Below are 15,800 nucleotides of genomic sequence, written 5' to 3'. Positions count from 1 at the left end.
AATATGGGCATGACTGAACTGTAATCTAGACACAATACAATACACAATGAACACGATACTTATTCCCCATTCATACCACGACATTAAAATACATGAAAAACATTTAAAATAACAGTTCGAACAGAATACTACCTGGAAATATTGAGAACAGAACACATAAATTTTCTCGAGAACAGAAACTGGCTAGAACAGAAACTAGATGCACTGCTGAAACAGTACGAAACTTACCGGTCTCATAAAGAGACACGTCAGGACCCGCATCCACCGAAGTGGACACTTCGTTTGTGGGACTGTGTACCACCAACCCACGGACCAGAGTCAATTAAATTGACCCTGTCTAGATACCACCCCAGTAACGGTACTCACCGGGCAGCAAGAACGGAAAGCCTCGGACTGGACTGGACTGCTACGACGACGGACGACGAACTTCAGACTTCAGTTACGGGTGGACCTCCGGATACCTCGGACCTTGGACTCTTGGCTTGGGCTCTGGTCGGGACTCGCCGCGTTCCTCCACCGTCTCGTTTGGATGCTGGACCGCCTCCTCCGTCTCCTCCGTGGGCCTGAGGGATACTTGAAGCAGAAATATCTGCCGGTGCACAGAAGAGTTCCGTCACGACTGCAGAGGGTCAGGGGGTCGGCGTGGCTTCACCGACGCGTGGGGAAAGGGCAAGTCCCTATTCGGGCGCCATTATGTGGTAAATAAATAAATAATACCTCTCTTTTTGAGTGCATGAATGAATAACAGATAGCTCAATAAAATAAGAGTCAAGATTCGAGGTAGTGGGAGTTTTGCAGGTTTATTACAGCGTAAGGACAGGATCAGGACAACCTGCACAGGAATAGGATGGCAGCGCTGCCGGGGGCAGGATCTGGACAAGGGAAGGAATAACTTTTAATAACAAAACATGAGCATATATACATAACGCAAACACATAGCATTACATTGCAATAGGCGTAACAGTGGGTGGAGCAGTAGGTGTGACGCGTAGCAGTCGCGAAAGATAAGGGGGAAAAAGAGGTGTAACAGGGCGTATACATAGACATGTGATGCAAACGTAACAGAATATGTCATGAATGGGGCGGAAACCATGGAGGGGGCTACCTGAGGAGCCGGGACCTCTAACCTGGTGGTGCGCGCAAACTAGCAATGACGTATCACTAGGAGAAGCTGGGGGCTATGAACTCTGTGCTAGGAGCAGAGACTGAAGTCTGGAGGGTCGGAGCGACATGTACCTAAACCCTATCTAGTATCTGATGTTTAGGGAACATGTTGATAGGAACTAGAAGTCAAGAGGGGAAAGGCTAACGTGATTCTGAGACTGGACCATGCATTATTCTACATGTAGTGCGTGATGAAGAATATTAAATGACCATTAAATGCAGTATTTCTCTAACGTGGAGACGTGAAGGCTAGACAATGACGGAAACTATTGATGCAGTTCAGTAGCTTAGGAATGCAGAGAAGGAGGGCTGAACTGATAACTGGACTCATAACATACTCTTGGCAGACTCAGAGACCGAGCCAGGCTGGGCCGGGCACTGCGAGGCAGGAAGTAAGTGAAGGGTCGAGGATACAGGTGGGGGCTGTATCGCTCCTCAGCGAGGGCTTCAGGAGACAGGAGCTGAATCTGGTGTCCGGGCCCTTTTGAGGCCTAGAAACGGGGACTTTATAATAGAATAACGTGCACACTGAGAAACGTGGCAACGTAGCTTTACATAGGCCTGATATTCGTAGTATTCACGAGGACTGGAAACTGGCATACTAGAGGTGGACACAACTGTAATTGCGTCATTAATCGGACATGGGGAGTACATATGCATATTTAATCATGCACACATAACATATGATGGATGACACGTAGGGACACAGAACATGGCAAAATTTACTTTTCCACATTCCAACCATGTAGCCCCCAGATTAAGCGTCACATGCGAACTGACTCTAATTACCACCCCCTTGGTGGAAAAAGACTTGAACAATCGTACCATCCCAGGATCCACACACGTCGTTCATAGAGGTCAGTCTCCTCCTATACCAACAGTAGGATCCCCAATTACCAACCCCTACCCTCTCCCCTAACCGCTACTGGTGTGGGTCTTTCTGTATCTCAACTCCTAACATGAAGGAACCTGTAGGAGCAACGCTCATCCTCCCGTGTATCCCATGGAACCACATTCAGAGCCCTCTCTCTCTAGTCCTCCATTGGTGCCAGACTGTTTCCCAACGTTCGTACTAGTTCCTCCCATGCACGTGCCATCTCTAGACTCTTCTCATTAGCCGTACGGGCTGCCTGGCGAAGTCTCACCGTTTCTTCACTGCGGGCCCATTTATGCAGTTCACTCGCCCAACGTCTACTAGAGGGACCCTCCTTCGATTTCCAATGCCAGGTTATCTCCCTCTGGGCCAAGATGAGACCTAAGTCAATGAATTTACTGGTAATTTTGTTTTTTTTTCATGTGAGGAAACCAGAGCAACAGACAAGTCGCCATGTCATATTCCACCTGCCTATCTGTAACTTCGTTAAGAAGCGCCCCTACTTCAGACCAATAGAGCCCTAATTTCGGACAATCCCACATCATGTGATTTAATTCCACATCAGGCGACAGGCATCTAGGACATTCCGCATCCTGTACGTGGAAATATTTCCGGATCTTCCCCGGGGTAAGGTAAGCTCTGTGCACTATAAAAAAGTGCACTTGCTGAAACCGAGCATTTCTGCATCCCTTCCAGGCCCTCCTCAAGATATGACCCAACGTTGTGTCCGGGATGGCCTTCCCCACACTCGTCTCCCATTTCTGTTTGAGAACCATTAGTGGCTCCAAAACTTCGTGTAACATTCGAGAGTGTAGGCAAGTGACTGCCTTGAACGTGCCCGCCGCCATTACTACATATTGACAAGCCATCGTGGTACGTGGTTCCGACTGCCCTGTCTTCCAATGCTTCTGAATCGCTGTCGTCACAGCCATGTGCAAGAGATGGTCCGATATGAAACATGAGTGTATTTGCTTTGTTTGGTGGTCTTGTGATGGGAAGGAGAAAGTGATGGTTAACACTGCTGAACAGTCGTCATCTCATGGATTGTGGGAAAAGCAGGTGAAGAGTAAACCAGCATATTTAAAATATGAAGTCTTGTAATGTGTATACTGATAATATAAGATACGTTTTTCTTAGCTTTGCCTTGTTTCATAGTCCCTCCTTCCAAGTGAATGTATTAACTTGATTGTGATTTACTTTTATATTATCTCTTATTTGTTTTTAAATGTAGATGTTATTTCTTTGTTATGTGTTTTGTGTTATGTAAAAAGAGGAGATGTGTAATATCCAGCTCTACTAAATATAGAACCTTGATGTTACCCGTTTCCAACCACGAGCTCTCCAAGGAGACTTCTCTGGTTGTTCTCAGTGGTGGCATTTGGACCAAAGCAGGGTCCAGAGTACATCAAATAAAAGTACCTATTGACCAGACTTGCAAGTGGTAATTGCTTCTGTAGGTGCATCTTCGACTTTAAAAGAACTGTTTTCACAGCTACCATCAGTGTAATGCAAAAAGTAAAGAACTGCTGATTTGCTGCCATGGCCAGCTCCTCCCAAGACAGCACAGTAAGGCCGCTCCAAGCCTGAGCCATTTATCCAGACAGCTGGGAGAAGCTGAATCAAGCAGGAGACCAGGACTTTGAATGCCAAGAAGAAAAGGGTTGTTATCCGAAGTTTGTCTACAATATCAACTGCACATTAACCAGTAGCTCCTGCAAGATATGACAGAAACCCCTGGGATAAAACAGTGGAACAAATTTAGTAGGGAGTTACACTACTGGCACATTGATGATTTAATTCTAACCAAGTTGTAAAATCTACACTACAAGTTGTGTATACTGGCTTAAAGCAAATGTCAACTAGTCTAGTACAATGATACAGACCCAACTGATACAGTTTCAGACCTGCAGTCCTAGCAAAAGTAAGGGATATGGCCAATGTTGGCACAAATCTGTCTGGTATTTAAATGAAGCACACCAGTTTGTAAACTTGGGTATAAATATGACAAGGGCATTGTTAAGGCTTATTATGAAACGCCCATTCTCTTTTGCTAATCCAAACACAAGATCAACATAAAAATAAAGGTTTAGCCTCGGTATAAAAATAGCCAGTCCTGCATCTAGTTCAGTTACTAGACCCCACACTTCTTGAAGAGATTAGTAGTCCTTTTCGATAGTGTTCTGACCCAAGAACTGGGTAAATAGGAGAAGGCTGCCCAACATTAATAAAAGCAAGGTTGACTTGAGTGGTATCTTCCCATTCAAACCTCTAGTGTGCTAAAGAAAGAATTGCCAAGTTCCATCTAGATTTATTGGTAGTGACGTGGGACACATGGGCTCTGAGGCTTTTGGACTTGGGGTAATACTTTAAAGTTTATCATCACATTTAATTTGCAATTTTGAAATACAAAATGCGGAGTTCACTTTAAGCCCCTTTATAAAGGTTTGCTCCAGTTTGTTTATTGAGCAATAGGAGCGTTCCCATATAGTAAGAGAATCTGCCAATTCCTAACTTCTGAATCCTCAAAATGTACATTTCAGAAAAGACTTTCAATAGCAAACGCTCAAACTGATGTATATTCAGTACAAACAAAATGGCATTTGCACCTCGAATCGACAGGATACCTATTTTTCGCATTACTATTCATATTCGACACACAAATTTGTTCTCGCAGGGCTTATAAAAACGTTATCAATTCATTCATGGTCCTTTGCTTTAAGTTTAACCTTATGTGGAATCCATGAGTTTTCATTAAATGTTTGCCTCCCTCGTAAAAACAACTGTTTATCAGTGCACTAACAACTTACCTTGCCACACTCCGTAACCCACAGTTATCTTTCCGTTTAGAGTCATTTGTTCTCACCCTCTTCAGAATACTTGACTTTCTGGATGCCTCCACCAAACAATCAGTGGTGAGATCTGTCAATGACTGGGTACTGCTTGTTACAACTTGAATATCTTGATTCCCAAGACAGCACTCTTGTCTTATTTGTCATTTTAAGACATTATTAGAAGTAATGCCTTTGGGCCTCCTGCTTTTTTTGTGGTGTAACCTGTGGCTATGTACGCTTGAACAGTGCACTTAATTCACTTGACTGGGAATGTCAAGTCCGAATTGCAACACAAGCAAAAGGAGTACTGAAGTAGAGAGTGGCTGTTATAGTTTGATCAAGAGCATGCTCTTTCAAGACCCCATTACCCCGAGACAATATAGCATGATACCTATGGCTGTGTGACATTAACATGTGTAACATTCATTATGTGATTTTACTCGTTACCGTCCCTCCATTGAACATTCTAGGCAAAATCCCTCATGAACAGACAGACTATCTTCAGATCTATATTCTTAAACAGATGTAGATGGCTGTACCAGATCTTGCTTTCTACCTTTTAAGTCCCAGCAAATGTGTACAGCCAAAAGCACCCGATTTGGATCTCTTCAAATTGAGAGAAAGCAAATATGGGAAGTCTTTCTCTTTTCTCAGTTTTGGTCCGAGAGAGAAGCGCCTTTAATTAACTAGTTCAACTGGTTCAATTCAAGACCAATGTCTTGACAGAGGTGCTTCAGCCATGGGCATCTCTATCAGAACCCTTACTAACCTTTAATAAAGCCCTCACAGATGTCCTGCTCGGGGCCTGGACCAAGTCCTGCATGGCCACTCATGTGCACAGGACCATTGTTTTCCACCTGCCCCGACCTTGTGGACCCAGCCTTCCTCTTCCAGCACCTCACCCTTGAGAGCCTGGTTGTCCAGGCCTCAACTTCCTGTATAAATTCCAGTGTGTTTCCTACCACACTTTACTGGATAGGGAATCCAAGAGGGTGGTCCGCAAACACACTCTCCGCTTATTGGGTTGTTATTCCCTTATTGTGTGGGATATGGTTGTGCATGTGCTGACTATGGTTCCAAATGAAGCCGGAACACACTCTCCCATCCCATTGCTGACGGGTGAGAAGCAGCAAAGTTCATGCATGATGCGGTTTGGGTTTGACCGGCTTACCTGGCAGATCTATTGCTTCTTTGGTGGCACTCCAGTGTCACACCTGGTTGAGGTATACCGGCTTTTTGAGTGATAGCCAAGCCTCACTTATATGGGCATGCCCTTTGATGGAACTCATCTCTCTGGAGACAAGGCGATTCGGCTTGGAGAAATTCAAGGACAGTAGGTCCACTGCTAAGTCATTGGGGCTCTCTGTGACCCCATGACAGCGTATCCCTCCCCTTCCTTGGGTATGGTAGAGGCTTTCAGACGCATCAGTGTCCCCCTGGTCACCAGGCTTAGTTCTATCGTGGCTGCAGACGCAGTCTCACAAACCTCATGGGCCCCAAAGTCGAGGTCTCCCAATCCACTCTCCCCCTGGCAGCAGCGAAGTCAAAGCCTCTTTAGTGTGTCCCTTAGACCATGCTGGGCATCCGGTTGGTGGCAGAATCCAACACCATCTGCCCCATGCCAAAGAATCTCAGCAGACAAATGGGTTCTCCAGATTGTCAAATTGGGTCATGCCCTCCCCTTCCAACAAACCCCGCTGCCACTTCCTCTGTCCCCCGATTGACTGAAAGAGGACCACCTTGTGCTCTTGCAGCAGGAAGGGCTAGCCTTTTGGCCAAAGAAGCCATCAAGAGAAAGATCTGCTCCCTCCTAATTACTTTTTTGAAAAAGGGAAAATTCAGGATGCTCACTCTGGCTCAGTTTTTATCTTCCCTCTATTGTGGAGACTGGACGATAGCATTGGACTGGACTTGCAGAATGCCTATTACCATATTCTCATCATGCCTACCTACAGACACTGCAATTCACGGTGGACCAGGAGCATTATCAGTTCGCTGTGCACCGTTTGGCCTTGCCAGTGCCCCTCGGCTGTTCACCAAGGTAATGGCGGTGGTTGCAGCACATCTGTAGAGGTCAGAGGTCAGGGGTCCAGTATTCCCCTACTTCGACGATTGGCTGTTGAAAATAGGCTTGCATTAAGCAGTTACCTCTACCTCCAGACTACGGCAGATCTGCACTTGCTGGGGTTCACTATCAACATGCCAAGTAACACCTAACTCCCTCTCAGACTCTCCCTGTTTTCCAAGCTGTTCTGGATACAGTGCAGTTTTGAGCTTATCCTCCAGAACAGCAAGTCCATTTGACCCTTCGATCCTCCAGGAATTCTTAGTTTGAAACAATCCCCAGACCCACCTCTAGGGAGAGCCTACTTTGGTATCTATTTTAAGGTAAGGAATTTGTGGCTCGAAGTCTCTCAGATGAACAGGTTACTTACCTTCAGCAACTCCTTATCTTGTAAACTATATAGCTGCAGATTCCTTTACGATCCTCCCCGAACTGTCTTCTCACATGAACTGATACTTCTGATGGATACATCTGCCAGTGGATTCCTCACCTTGTGAATATTCCCCTGTGTCAGCAACATTCGAAAATTATTTTGAAGCTCATCACGCCGACGTGGAAGACGTCACAGAAACACGGCATCGCGCGCGGCTCTGCCGACGTCACTGACACCATAATAGGACTCCGTCGGCGTGATGACATCAGTTCCCTTTTTTCTGCGTTGTCGACGCTAACGGTTTTTCTAGGGATCTTCAGTAGCTTGTTTGTTAATCTGTTACTGTTGGTTGTTTCCAATGATTTCTTGTTTCCTGTTGAAATGTCTTTGAAGAAATCCGGGTTCAAGCCCTGTGGGGAGTGGGGAAAGTTAATGTCCATATCGGATCCGCATGAAGACTAAGTATGGTGCCTTTCTTCTGATCATGACGTCCAAGGGTGTCCCTCTTGTAAGAAGATGAACCCCAAGGCGCTGCGAGAAAGAGAGGCAAAGCTTCTTGTAGCGAAGATGAAAGGCAAGAAAGATAGGAAGAGTTCGAAGTCTCTCTCGAGGCGGTCGAAGTCGCGTTCGAGGTCAGCTTCGAGGTCTTCTTCGGGGCATGCTTCTCGATACAAGAAGAAGCATAAGAAGAGGAAGCATGGATCTCAGCATCATTCTGAGAGAGAGTTGGATCCGAAGTTGAAGTCTCCACATCGACATCGGAAGGATTATGTGTCTCCTTCACCTGTTGTACTGGGTCCGGAAGGTGAGCCCTCGCTTATGGAGTCTCCGGAGCAGTATCCGGCTCCGGCTTCGAATCCTTCCCCGACGCCGACACACTCTCCACCTCGAGAGGAGGAAGAGGCTCCGTTGCCTGAAGGGTCTGCGACTCCGGTGCATCATCCTGCGGATCCGGTTGACCCGATTCCTGTACCTCGACAGGCTCAGCCTGTGGGTTCACTGCAAGAGTCTGATGATTTGTTTGATGACCTTAAAGAAGCTGGTGGTTTGGAGTTATCGCCGGAGTGGGAGCTTTCCTCGGCTCCTGATGTCCCTTCAAAGGATGTAGCGCCATATCACATGGTCATTAGAAAGACAGCTCAACTCTTAGATTTGAATCTGCCCACTGCAGAGTTTAAATCAAACATTTTAACGGAGGTACTCCACTCTCCCTCTTCAGTGGTGGGGCCGATGCTACCTTTTAATGAGGCAATTACAGAGCCTGTTTTATAAGTGTGATGTAAGCCCTTTTCGTCACCTGCAGTATCAAGGGCTGTTGCAATGAGATATAGAGATATAGAGTAGCTCTTGGAGATCCGGACTTCTTGTCTTCGCATCCGTCTCCTGAGAGTTTGGTTGTTCAGGCAGCCTGCTCCAAAAAATCAACAGGTGCTTTTCCTCAGGTGCCTAGTGACAAGGAGTCTAAGAGACTGGACCAATCGGTGAAGAAGGTTTTCTCTTCGGCTAGCATGGCCCTCAAATCTACAAATGCCATGTGCCTTTTAGGACGTTACATTCACGCTCTGATGGATTCTGCGGAGCAGCTAGTTCCAAAGATACCTGAGGAGGACAGACAGAACTTCAATGAGGTTCTTGCGGATACACAAGCTGCTGCTCATCAGGTGATCCAGAGCGGCTTGGATATGGCTTACTCTGTGGCAAGGGTCATGGGATCGTCTGTTGCCACCAAGAGGGCTGCTTGGTTGAAATCATCTGAATTTTCTCCTGATGTGCAGGCTACTTTGATTGATCTTCCATTTGATGGTTCGGGCCTATTTAGGAAGAAGACGGATGCTGCCTTGGAAAGTTTCAAGGACAGTAAGGCGACAGGCTAGGTCTTAGGCCTTCAGATCAGAGGTACGTCAAGTAAGAGATACAGAGGGTTTGGAAGACCTTCCTTTCGCTCTTACAAGCAACCACAGCAGCAGCAGCTGAATTCTCTGTACAAATCGTACAGGGGTAGAAACAGGGGCCGTCCTCGAGGTCATCAAGCCTCCTCCTCCTCTTCCTCTTCCCAACCCCCTCCTACCACAGCAAAGCAGCCCTAGATCCGTCATTCTGGATCATGCTGGTCCTGTGGGGGGTCGGCTTACACATTTTTTACAAGATTGGGAATCGGTCACATCAGACCTCTGGGTTCTCAATCTTGTAGCGAATGGGTATGCTCTTCCCTTTCGGGAATTTCCCCCAAATTACCCTCCTTGTCAAGGGTTTTGCACGGAGTACCACCTGCTTCTCCTACAGGAGGAAGTCCTGGTGTTACTGAGAAAAGGTGCGATAGAGGTGGTTCCGGAGCAGGAAAGGGGTCAGGGGTGCTACTCCAGGTATTTCCTGATACCCAAGAAGGATGGCAGGCTTCGTCCAATCTTGGACCTCAGGATCTTGAACCTCTTTCTGAAACAGGAGAAGTTCAAGATGCTCACCCTTGCGCAGGTTCTTCAAGCGCCGCTGGAAGAGGACTGGATGGTGTTGATCGACTTGCAGGATGCGTATTTTCACATTCCTATCCTTATGTTGCACACGAAATATCTCCGTTTCATGGTGGGATCGCAACATTACCAGTTTGTGGTCCTTCCGTTTGGTCTTACTACTGCACCTCGAGTCTTCACCCAGGTGATGGCTGTGGTGGCAGCACATCTCAGAAGGTCGGGGATACCAGTATTCCCTTATCTGGATGATTGGCTGATCAAAGCAGAGTCGCCAGAGAAGGTGCTCCATCATCTGCAAGTCACAACTCAGTTGTTGTACAGATTGGGCTTTTCGATAAATGTACCCAAAACTCACCTGGTGCCCTCCCAGCGCAACCTGTTCATAGGTGCTGTACTGGATACCACTGTGTGTCGGGCATTCCCTCCTCCACAAAGGATTCTCGACATACAGGAAATGATTCCTTTATTTTACGATGGAGCTGTCGTTCCAGTCCTGAAGGTCCTTCGTCTGCTCGGTCTGATGGCTTCCTGCATTCTGTTGGTCAACCATGCACGCTGGCACATGAGGGCACTCCAGTGGTGCCTCTGCAGGCAGTGGTATCAACACAACAGAGATCTCAGGGAGTCAGTCAGGATCTCCAGAGAAGCTGCGGCGGATCTGTCTTGGTGGAGTGTGGAGGGCAATCTGTCTCAAGGAAAGCCCTTTCAACTGCCTCCACCGGTGGCCACAGTGATAACGGATGCATCCACCCTAGGGTGGGGTGCTCATCTGGGGGATCTGGAAATCAAGGGTCTTTGGTCTCCAGAGGAAAGGTTGCTTCACATCAACCTTCTAGAGTTACGGGCAATACGTTTGGCACTCGAGGCATTCCTCCCTTCCCTTCGCGGTTGGTCGGTTCAAGTCCTAACGGACAACACGACCGCGATGTGGTATGTCAACAAACAGGGAGGAGTGGGGTCGCAATGTCTTTGCAGAGAGTCTCTGGTCCTGGGATCAGGACCATCACATTTGTCTGATGGCAAATCATCTGGCCGGAGTTCTGAACGTGCGTGCAGACAGTCTCAGTCGGCAGTTCTCGGCCGACCACGCGTGGAGGCTTCATCCGGAGGTGGGTCATCACATCTTTCGGACGTGGGGAACTCCTCGGGTGGACCTGTTAGCCACTCACGAGAATGCTCACTGCCCGTCATTCTGCAGTCTCCAGTTTCCGATGCAGGGAGCTTTGGGGGACGCGTTTCAGTTGAGTTGGGACTCAAAACTCCTTTACATGTTTCCTCCCATACCCTCGATTCCTCGGGTTCTGATGAAGATATGCCAAGACCGGGCCCAGTTTATATTGATCGCCCCGGATTGGCCAAGAAGGGTCTGGTATACAGTTCTTCTCCACCTCTCCTCGTGCCCTCCGCTCCGTCTCCCTCTCAGGGCAGACCTCCTCTCGCAGTCGCAGGGGCAGTTTCCACCCCCCCCACCTCCAGACCGTACACCTTCCTGCCAGGAGATTGAAAGGGGCAACCTGAATTCTTTTTCTCTCCCACCTGACGTGATGGATGTCATTTTATCAGCCAGGCGACATTCCACCAAGTCTATCTATTCTTATAGGGGGTCCAAGTTTGTTTCATGGTGTGGAGAGAAGTCCATTGACCCTTTGAAGGCTCGCTTGTCCGACATTCTTCTGTTTGCACTCTCTTTGGCTCAGCAAGGTTTTGCTGTAGCGACAGTGAAAGGTTATCTTTCAACATTGTCGGCATTCCTTTGTCTGCCGGACCAGCCGTCCTTATTTAAGTCACCTATTGTTTTAAGGTTCTTAAAGGGTCTTACAAATAAATATCCTCCTACCCCTTTTATTGTACCTCAATGGGACTTGAATCTTGTGCTTACTTTCTTAATGGGTTCACCTTTTGAGCCTTTGCACAGGTGTCCCTTGAGGCTTTTATCTTTTAAAACGGTCTTTCTGATTGCGATTACCTAGGCAAGGATGGTAAGTGAACTTCAACTCTGAGTTCGAAACCCCCATTCTTGACCATTCATGCTGAAAGAATGGTTCTCAGGACCAGGGCTACTTTTCTGCCTAAGGTGGTAACTCCCTACCATCTGGGGCAGTCCATTACCCTCCCTTCCTTCTATCCTCCCCCTCACCCTTCTAAGGAGGAGGAGAGGCTTCACCGTTTGGACCCTAAGAGGGTTGTGAGCTTCTACCTTGACAGAACCAGGGAGTTCAGAATTGATGACCAACTCTTCGTGGGTTTTGTTGGCTCCAGGAGAGGCAAGGCGGTGCACAAGTGCACGCTGTCAATATGGATTGTCTTGTGTATCAAGATATGCTACTCTCCGGCCGGTAAGGAACCTCCAGATGGTGCGAGAGCTCATTCTACTAGGGCAAAGTCATCTACATCTGCTTTGTCTAGGGGTGTTCCTGTGGAGGACATTTGCAGGGCGGCAACTTAGGCCTCCCTTCACACTTTTGCAAAGTATTATTGTTTAGATTCAGAGGTGAGGAGGGACGGACATTTTGCTCGTTCCGTCTGTTGCAAAGTCATCCTGTGCCCTGGGCACCCCCCAACTTTTTGCTGACTGGAACTGGTGGTAACTGACTCTGACTGACCCTGGGCTCTGTTTAACCAGGCCCAGGGCCAGTGCCATGCCAAAAGGAACACATTAGAACACAGTTAAGACACCCAACATACACTAGGGTACACTATAGTATGGGGGTACCCCTGTAGTTGGCATGACCTACCACCTGCCCCTAGTATGTAATAGGGCAGGGGATTGAAACTACCTAGATTTCTCCAGTATCCTGGGGCATGGCAGTTTAGAGGCCAGCAGATTCTCTGCACCAGCATGTGTGCAGTGCTGAAGCCTGAGGTCAGTTTAAAAACTGCACTGGTGGCCAGAACAGCTTTTTAAACCTTAAATTGTTCCCAAACTCGACTTTGGGGGTAGGGGCCCTTAAAAATTAAAAACCTACCATTTGTTTGCATATTAGGGACCCCCAGGGTCACCCCTAGGTATCCATGGGGTGGGGGGGTCAGTTATCTATAAGGAGCGCCCTTATAAAATGAGTTTTTAGAAGCCTGGGTAAAGTGACATTTTACATTTCACTCCCCACATTGTCTTAAAGAGGTGCTCAAATTCGACATTGATGCTGGAAGAATTGGGTAAGGGTGATCTGCAATATTTCTGCAGATTCAGAACCCCTGAAGTCTCCCCTAGTTGCACAGGGGGTGGGGGTCCGGTAGAAATTTGGGAAATACTTATAAAATATGGTTTTATAAGCCCTGGTGCTACAAAAGTGGCGCAAGTCATTTTCCCCATTGCAAACCACATGGCCCATAGGTTAACATGGTAGGAAGTGATTGATTAATAAATATTGATAGGAGAGGACTAGCCGGACCATTCAAAGACTTCCCAGAATGGTTGTAGTAAATCCAACAATATTATATTGTTGAATTTCTCCTAAAGTGTACATACAATAAGTTATGAGACCTTCTTGTTTATAAGTCCAAATTCAGCCTTTCAGTGGTCTGCCCTGATTGGTCAGATTTAAGTGGATTAGCCAGGCTGCTGGGAGGGCAGTGATCTGTTCTATAGGAATTCCAGGCCAGGAGGAGGCGTCGTAAACTACGCTCTTCAAAGGCAAGAGGGGAGGCCTGGGTTTTAGTCCACAATGACAGTCGTGACCCAGAGTCAGGACTAGGCTTAAGAAAGGAATTTGCAGATGTTACTGGGATGGTCCATGGAAATGAGATATCCCAGGGGGTGTGTTTAGCCAGCTCTTACCTCCTTGCTGGAAAATCAGCCATTATGGATTTGGAAGGATGATGCATTCTGGGACAAACTAATGCCACACTCCACAGGATGTGGTCATAACTAGGAGGAGTTGCCCTGCTCTCATTGGTCAGCAGTGACCTGGTGCTTGACCCAGAGAATTTTGAATAAGTACCTGAGAGGGGCAGAGCCCTCCAGATCTGCTGCTTGAAACTGAATGAAGCAAGAAGTACCCTGCTGAAGATTTTGCTGTGTGCAAGGAACTCTAAGGCATGACCTATGAAGACTGCATAATCTAAAACTACAGCCCTGTGGATTACCTTGCTGCCAAAGGACTAAGAGTGGACTCCCTGCAAGCTACAGGTTAACAGAGCTCACCTGGACAGCCCCACAAAGAATTCAAAGCCTGGAGTACCAGTGGATTTGTATGGGGTTTTGTTCAAGTGGATTGCGGCATTGAAGTTTCACACTTTCAAGGTCCCTCTTGGAGATTCCAGAACCTTGGATTGTGTGTTGGATACTTTGGGACCTGCAAGCAGAACGCCAGGAAGGTGTTCTAACTGGACCCCGCTTGCTGAAGAAGGTGGCCCACTACAGTGGTGAGAATTCTTCAGAACAATTTATAAAGGTGTGTCCCTGACAGAGAAAACAAAAAGACTTAAAGGGGCGCTGTTGGTTTCTAAGCACTAGAAAGTGACTAATCTTTAAAAATTCATATATCAGGTTCCCTACAGTGGATTATTTTCGTTTTGGTGTCATTTAAAAGATAAAAATATTACCTATTTTTATAAATTGGAGTTGGATTTTTATTTTGTGTTGTGTCTTAATTATTTACTGTAATGGTGTTTTTAAATGCTTTACATACCTGTCTTTGAAGTTAAGCCTGTCTGCTCGCAGCCACGTTACCAAGGGTTCAGCAAAGGAATAATTTTCTACGACCTATGCTGAGTCCTATCATGTGTTAGTGGCCTTATTGCCAGTGGCAGACCTACATTTGCCCCTACCAATAACCCACTTTCCAACACCGTCCTTCAAGACTTCTTGGTATAGAAGGGTGGACAGCCTCCTCCGGGAGTGGGACTGCTGTGGGAATCTATTCACAAGGTGAGGAATCCACTGGCAGATGTATCCGTCAGAAGAACAAGTTACTTACCTTCGGTAACTCTTTTTATGGTGGATACAGTATCTGCCTGTGGATTCCTCACTGGCCCACCCGCCTCCCCGTTGTCCACCCTTGTATACCTTCAATAGTGACAATGTTTTAATGCATATATGTATTACTATCGAAGGAAGTGTATTGTTATAAATGCTTTCCAGCATTGTCTGCACACTGTGTATGTTACCTTGGATATTTTGTACTGTGTATATATCTACTGTTGTCGGTCCGTCTATGTGCCTCGAAGGCACGGATAAAAGAGCGGAACTGATGTCATCACGCCAACGGAGTTCTATTATGGAGTCAGTGACGTCAGCGGAGCCGCGCGCGATGCCGTGCTTCTGTGACGTCGTCCACGTCGGCGTGATGAGCTACAAAAGAATTTCCGAATGTTGCTGACGCAGGGGAATATTCACAAGGTGAGGAATCCACAGGCAGATACTGTATCCACCAGAAAAAGTGTTACCAAAGGTAAGTAACTTGTTCTTTAGGATCTCACTTTTGGCACACTAGTCATAGCTTGGCTTCGTTCTTCTGGTGTGGAAAAACAGACAAGAACTGAGGTTAGTGCATTGGGGTGGTGCCAATGTAAACACCACACCTGTCAATTCCGGGGTGGGCGATGCCACATGAAGCCGAGCGCGGCCTCCTCCTGGCGCGCAAGGAGACGGCTCAGTGATTTCCAGATCCAGTCAGACACCTGTGGAGTATAAGGTAAGGAATCTGCAATGCTCCTTCTGATCATCAGTATGTGTACCTTTGTTGTAGATGCTGTTCTGTCTATCTCGTTCAAAGACCCTGTGAAAGTGTCAAATTCTTGAGACGGTGACATCGATAAGACACCTAATACGACATCAGTGTAGAACAAGTGTCTTGTTATCTATATTTCTTTGTTGAATAATGAAAACATAAACAATGTAGTCTGAATTAACTTTTTTACCATACTGGTTTATATTAGTGCGTCTTAAGATTAGCATATTGATGCATACAGGTTATGTCAAATCCCTCAAACAGTCCTACTGCAAGAAAAGCTTGGTGGTCAGCAGCATAAAGGCTTATCAGATGCCACTTAGTTAATTTCTATAGTATGTTCCTGTTTCTTT

At 46.8% G+C, this 15,800-nt stretch overlaps 1 protein-coding gene across 2 annotated transcripts in view; it reads left to right on the top strand.

Annotated features, from left to right (window-relative positions):
- ANO9 (anoctamin 9) overlaps positions 1-15,800 on the top strand; it is a 769,113-nt gene that overhangs the window by 150,520 nt on the left and 602,793 nt on the right. The gene's annotated exons all lie outside the window — the stretch shown is intronic.

The sequence above is a fragment of the Lissotriton helveticus genome, chromosome 3_1 (assembly GCF_964261635.1).
Source record: "Lissotriton helveticus chromosome 3_1, aLisHel1.1, whole genome shotgun sequence".
Lineage (NCBI taxonomy): Eukaryota > Metazoa > Chordata > Amphibia > Caudata > Salamandridae > Lissotriton > Lissotriton helveticus.
The sequence above is the reverse complement of the archived record's forward strand: the minus strand, read 5'-3'. Positions and strand labels throughout refer to the sequence as shown.